At 38.5% G+C, this 7,226-nt stretch overlaps 1 long non-coding RNA gene across 1 annotated transcript; it reads right to left on the reverse strand.

Annotated features, from left to right (window-relative positions):
* Positions 1 to 3,782: 3,782 nt before the first annotated feature.
* Positions 3,783 to 7,045, reverse strand: LOC143161773 (uncharacterized). The gene is made up of 3 exons (XR_012995593.1): positions 6,974 to 7,045; positions 5,346 to 5,448; positions 3,783 to 5,143 (listed from the first exon to the last, which is right to left on the reverse strand). It is a non-coding gene; the product is annotated as an uncharacterized LOC143161773 (long non-coding RNA).
* Positions 7,046 to 7,226: the final 181 nt, after the last annotated feature.

Genomic DNA, 7,226 nt, shown 5'->3' on the forward strand with positions numbered 1-7,226 from the left:
AACGAAGGAAAAACAAAAAACCTGCTGGGCCAACTTCCCAGACTTTTCTGTTTGGCAGACTCCAAAGGAAGAAGGTCTTTGGGTTGTTGTGGCTGTATTCACAAAGGGCATCACTACAGGGAATGCTGCATACTCCTTTTCAGCTCTTGACCCTCCGAGAAGAATCCAAAATCCTTTGTTCGGGCCTATAAAATGCAAAGACAGGATGACAGGTAAGTAGCTTTAACTGATAGATGTGATACATCTGGCAGATGTGTCCTTCATCCTACTGAATTAAGCCATTCAGGTGACACTGGCAAAGGATTGCTTACTGTTGTTTTCAATTCTGAAGGGACTAAAGCTTGTAGGACATGCTCAGCCCTTCTGAACACAGCAGGACTTCAAGCATGTAAGTATTTTTGCTAGCAAAATGTGTCTCCATGGTTAGATGGCATTGGAACGTTTTAAGATTTTGAGACGCTAAGGCTTGAACTTATCTACCAATTCCTACCTGTGTTCTATCTTTTCTACATCTAACCTTAATTTTTAAACGTATTTATTGCCATACAGTATGTTCTGTCTTTACTCTTTGTATTTTACTCTCCTTACTAAAACTTAATTCCTGTTACCATAGTTTAGAATTTAGTTTTATATTTCTCGTTACTACCATTCTCACTAGCTGTCATAAACTGTTCTAGCACATACTTTGTATGACAGTAAAATTTGTTTCATTTCTCTCTTCCTTTTGAATAGTTACTTATTCATCTGCCAGGTGGAGCTTTAAGATTGTTTGGCAATTATAGCATATTCAAAATATTTAGTTTCCTCCAAGGTTTCTGTATTGGGTTTATGTGGCAAGGTTTTGGTAGCGGGGGGGCTGCAGGGCTGGTATGAACACACCTTAAGCTATATTCATAAAGGAACAGAAAAAAACCTCAACTATTAAAAAAGTAGTGTCCTTTGTGGCAGCAATTTCTAAGTCAAGTTCTACATTTCATCACTGCAGTAGGTACTTTGAGAGTCAACAACTGTTTCATTGTTTCTTCCAGTATGACTTAATTTTAACGAGCTTGGTGATTTCATGTTATGTTCCCTACTCTTGAAAGTTTGCAAAATGCAGTTAAGAGAACTTCTACATCCTTTAGAAGATTCATCCCAGTGGCAGGAAACTTTCAATTAGGTTTTAAAAAATATGTCAATGAATGGACATGAAAGCAAGTGTTTGAGCCCTTCAGCTTACACTGGAGATCGAGCTTTTAAAAATGCAGTGTTTTATAAGCAGAATAATAATGGACCTACCGTCAAACACTTGATCTGCCAACAACTTTCAAATATTTGCATTTCTTTCATGTCTGAAAACCAAATATAGTAAGACTAAATACCTTACTGTTGTTTTATATTTTGAAAGGCAATGCTGTTTACAGGGTATGGACATTTAAGGACAAGCCTACTGGGCCAAACCAAATATCCATGTAGACCAATATCCTGTCGTTAACTGCATCCATGAAGTGGATGCCTAAGAAGAAGTAGGAATAGGGTGGGCATATACTTTCGCCTAATAGTTTTGCAGACTTTTTGCACCTAGACAATCCTTTTCAGCTCAGGGACTTCCAAAGTCAGATACAGTTTCTGTGTACTCAGCCTCAATGTGCTTCTCTCTTGTGAACCTGCCCAGTCTTCCTTAGAACCAATATAAACTCTGAGCATCTGCAATGCCCTTTGGCAAGGAGTTCCACAGCTCTGTTGCCCATTGCAGTACTCATTTTATTGCTCTGAAACAGGATGCCACTAGCTTAATTTGTGGGTTTTTTAATTGGTTCTTGTAGTTCTTGCAGTAGAAAAGATGATGAACATCTGAGACATAGCCAGCCTTTCCATTACACTCACCATCTTGTACTTTTATCATATCCCTCCATGACATCTAAAGACATCTCTGACAATGTAAAATAGAGTACAGTGTAGAACTGGAGGACAACTGACTGGATTTTAGTTCTTAGAGTATGGGACATTAAAAAAAAAAGAAAAAAAAAAAGGCCTACTGGAACAGAAGTCCCAATTATATATTCCTCCTGGAAAGGTTGGCAAGGAAGGAAAACTTCTTCGTAACTATTGACTATAATTACTATAAAAATTAATAAGTATAGATAATAAAGACATTTCCGGAAACTGAATTACTGGAAAATCTTCTCATCTTTTGAATTTGACAAAACAGTATGGAAGGGGCTTCGTTACGTTACCTTTTGTGCAGTAATTTCTCATGGCACAAAATCACATTAAAGCTAAGGCTTTAGCTAATCTTCAACAACTCTAAGACTGAAACTGAAAGACTAAACAAACCCAACTCATAGATTGGCTTCATTTGACATTAGATGTGTAGCATTTGAAATGCTGATGTCTTTTTTCAAGTTAAACACATTAAAATTGAAAGAAGAGACATTATCATCTTTAACATATATGCAACAGCAATGAAAAGAAAGCAGCTGCTGTTGTGGATCATAGTTACCATAGCAATGCATTCCCATAGTCACTTAGAGATTCATTTATAATAATAGCGGCTTTAGTAAAGAAGAATGCAAAAGTTGCCAATAGCATTCATGTGGTCTCCTGTATTCCAGATTTTCACTGTTTACAATAACTTTATTAACAAATGGACAGTCACCACTGCCTGTGAAGGAACACGATAAAGTAAATTAGAGGGTTCATTTTCAGTTCCTTTCTTCCAATCTGAATAATTACTTGTAAATAATCCTTTGAAATCAGTAACATCAGACCCAGGACAACTCACTAAAAGTCTAAGCCAATGTCCAGTCAATGATCTATTAATTTTGGTGCAGTCTTATCAGGTTCATACTTATATAAAATAATACAAAAAGAAGAATAACTTTCAGGGGCCCACAATTTCCACGCCATGAAAATTCTGATTACTATAAAATAAAACTTGCAGACTGATCATTGAGTGGCATATAGGAAGAAAGGAAAAAAAAACAACCCTAAACCCTCCCAGAAGACAAACCTGAAAATCCACGTTAAGCAATGATACATTTAAATAAACAGATGTATCAAATGCTATACAAGACTTACACATAGAACTAATTGAACAAAAGCAAGCTACACATAAAAGTAGCAAAATTCTGCACTGAAAGAAAAGATCTTATGTGTTTATGGTAAAACTACTGTGTGAAGTTTGAAGATGAAAACAAATAATTGTTTTCACTGAGAGATTTCAAAATTTCCACAAGAAACAAACTAAATAGACTTCACAGAATAACATAAGCACTGTCACCTTATTGTTACACCAATATAAAGAACATACTGCATGAAATCAGAATAAAAATAGATGTCGACTTTAAAGGACAAAAATAATGACCATCCTTAACCTATACTTGAAGATGCAAAGGAAGAGAAAGGAGACCTTAAAAATACTTTTGCAGATTTTGATATTCAAGTTCACTGCTATAATCAGCAAATGTGCGTATCATGATGATAAAGCACATTTGCTAGGACGTTGGTTCAGCAAAGTAACTTGTAACATTACTCAGCTGTTCAAAGCATGTAATACTTAGACAGCAATTAAAAGGAAGAAGAAATTGAGGAAAAACGCCAAATTACTCACGGCAAAAATTCTACAGAGCCAGTGTTTCTGTGTTATGCTGCTGCATGTACAGTATGTTACGTGCATAAAATTCAAACCAATTAAAAATTTGATGATTACTTATAAAAAATGTAACCTTCTTCCTTTTTTCCATTTTTGCTTGCACTCTAAGCAGAAATGAGTATTGTACATAGACAATTTAAAACACCAATTTACTGCAATTGTTTATTGGTTAAAGAAGGACACTCCCTCCCACTTCTCATATGACAGGTTAACCTAAACCACCTTTTAGGCGTTATTTTTCCAGAACCGCAATACTAATTTCATTTTGCCGTACAGTAAGTGGTACAACATAGTAAAATAGATTTTGAACCTGCAGAAGGTAGAACACACAACAGAGGTTATGCTACATGTCCTCAGACAACTGCAAACAGTGTCCCTCCCTCCTGGTCTCTAAGATGACCGGGATAGATGGTTGGCTGGATAGATGGTTTACACAGCCCAGCCATATATCCAGATTTCTTCAGATATGTTCTCTTTTCTGACAAGAGATCAAATTTGAAAGATGGCTGATGATATTGAACGTTTGCCGCAATCTGTGGATATCCCCCAACATAATAAAGATTCAGAAATCTCAGGCATGCCCAACTGCAGCCATTCCTGTGACACAGGCTTCTGAACTATGTGTAGGCAGTCAGTCTGATGCATGTGAACAGAAATATGTAAACTCTTGATTATAAAGGTGGAGAACTTAGAATTGTTCTTCCTGGCACATCTTTCAGACTTGCCTGGTTAAAGTGACAATGATCCCTATCTTGAAAGGTGATTCTGTGATTGGATGTGGGAATGAGTCTCCAGACAATTAAAAAAAAAGAAGGATGGTCCAGACTATTTTGCAGTGTCTGCAAGGATTTTGAGATAGCTGTCATTTTGGACAGCTCCTCATTCTGCAGTTTGAAATAGAAGAGCTCAGACTCAAGTGCCCTAGTAAGCCAGAGTCTGTTATCAGACCTTAACATAGAGTTGCTGGATTATCTTTTCATTCTAAACTGTTTAAATTCTGGGTGGTTGTTTGCTTTCTCATGGAGAGAAAAGGCCTGGATCTATTCAAGTCTTCTTTCAAATCAATATACTAGATAATTTAATGTTGTGTAAGACGTCTCTGTAGCCATACAGTCTGTGATTTTCATGAAGCCTCTTGATGCCTCTGAAAAGAGTAGGAATATATTATGTCCTCTTACGTTAAAGGTCTATGCATTACTGCAACACAACATTGTTACGGGAGATGTAAAAAATCCATATATGGAGCCAGCAATAATAGGTAACTGTTAGAATGACCTTCATAACATACAGCAAACTGAGACCCTATTGCTGAGCTACGGCAAAGAAGCCCTCTGTAACTAACCTAACCTGCTATACATCAGAGAACTTCACACACTTGCGCTCCACTGATGGTCTGTATTTTCATTCCAGTCACTGGAATCTTTGATGAATTACATTGTCGTATATAATGAAGTCTTCACAGGAAAACTACTGTAGTTTATTTTGAAGCTTGGTCACAAGAAGGCAAGTCTAGAAAAACAGGAAATGCAAATATTATAGTGCATTACCTCGTTTATTTTGCATTCCCCTGCACCTTGAAATGGATTCCCCTTTTCCCTTGAAATGGATCATTCACAAATCATGCTTTTTAAAAGTTATAAGACACATCTGTCATTCTCGCAGAATTAACCATTTTTTATTCAGTTGCTCTCCCTTCTTTGCTTTTACGTACCAACTTTGCCTCAGCTTTTTTTTTTCACTTTTCAGTCTTCCAAATGGAATCAGTTGCATCTTCCTTTCAGTCTCCTTTGTTTCTTTAAGCAGAATTTGTCAATCTGTGAAACCAAATTAGAGCCACACTGTATAAAAAGGTAGCCTCCACCTTCCTTTATCCCTCAGAAACAACCCCCCAGTCTCCAATGAATACCAATGAAACCTGAAATTTATGTAACTCATATGCAACTTTTATGTAACTTGGAACAAGTTTTCTGATCTGTTTAGCAACAGCAGATTTATTTATTTGTTTATGGATTTGCAATGTCAAATGCTTTAAGAACACTACATTGTTGTTGGAAAAGCATATTAGTTAAACTATTTAAAAGATTCTTTGTACTTTAAAACGACGTTTTCATCTAGTAAATATTCTCTTCATATTCAGAAGGATCAAGTTGTTTCGCTATAACTGAGCAAATGAGAAAGCCTGAGAAATAAGCAATGTAGAAAATAAACATTAATTCAATATATTTGTTTATATTTGGATTTGTTAGTGACTTAATAAGTTACAGACTAAATATTGTTAGATGAAAAAACACTACCAGCATGTAAAGAAGACCAAACATGTCTGGCTACTGACTTTGGAGTTTACATCCAGCAAAAAAAATCAGTTCAGCTTTCAGGATCTATTGTTATTATCTGAAACGTGGCATCAAGCAGTGTGCCCACAAATGAAGACTTAAGGATGACTGTATGTATTTGTTATGTGTATATATTTATTTTCTAACAAAACCAGTGGTTTGTAGACTAGAACTCGCTGATTGGATGATTCGTCCCTACAAACAGCGTTTGACAAGGCATGTTGAATGAGATACGGTCATGCCCGATATGCACCAAGAGGCGCAGGCTCACTGTACGCATTCAACAGCGACAAAATCTCAGTACGATGGATTCTTTAAGCTGTTTTTATACATATAAATGCCAAAACACTGTACATAGGGAGATAAGTACACGCTAATGGAAAAAGACAAATGCATTTCCAATATTCTAGATACTAAGCGCTTAAATTTATATATCATGGAAATGAAATAACTGGAAATTATCCAGTCTGCTACACTTCTTCCCCCAACGATCATATTCCCTACTGCACTTTTGAGACTGAACAGGCAAGATGAAGGTTGTCTTTAACTTGGGAGACTACAGGCTCACTTTAAGAAAAGCAGTAGTGCAAGAACTAAGACTTTCACCTGTTTTTCTTCTTAATCTCTTCTTCCCTGTTCTGCGTTAGTTTTTTTTTTTTTTTTACAGAATGGTTCTTAACCTGTGGCAGGAACATCGACACGGAGATTGTGAAGGCAGTCTGCACAGCACGCTACATTCTCCGTTCAGCTGACTGGATGGCTGCAACCTGCAGGTTCTGCCCTCCAGGTTCGGGATGGGATGAACGCGTTCCGAAGGCCCAGGTGTAGCGGTCCCACCATAAAACCGAGTCGTTATCAAACACACCAACTGCCCGTGCCAGCACTGGAACCTGAACCTGGAAAACCTGCCCTGTGACCCCAGCAAACCGAAGCGGTTTGCGCACCTGTGTTTACCGCTGTCAGTTGTTTGTAAACTACAGTCTCGTATGAAGCGTTTTGCACGAACCTCAGTTCTGTGCTGCTTTCCTGACGAAAAGCACCGTAAACCGGGCACGAAGGGCAGGCCTCCGGCCCCCGCAGGCTGCCGGGCGCCGGCCGGCCAGGCGTGCCGGCACCTTCCCCGAGGGCGAGAGACCGGGTCCCGCACCGCTTGGGCGTCCCGGGCGCTCGGCAGCCGCGGCACCGCCGTGCGTGTCACCGAGCAGCCGCTTAGCGGCAGGTCTGAGCCGCGCTGGCGCCGGTGCCGCCGTGCCAGGCGG

Source organism: Aptenodytes patagonicus, chromosome 6 (assembly GCF_965638725.1).
Source record: "Aptenodytes patagonicus chromosome 6, bAptPat1.pri.cur, whole genome shotgun sequence".
Classification (NCBI taxonomy): Eukaryota; Metazoa; Chordata; class Aves; order Sphenisciformes; family Spheniscidae; genus Aptenodytes; species Aptenodytes patagonicus.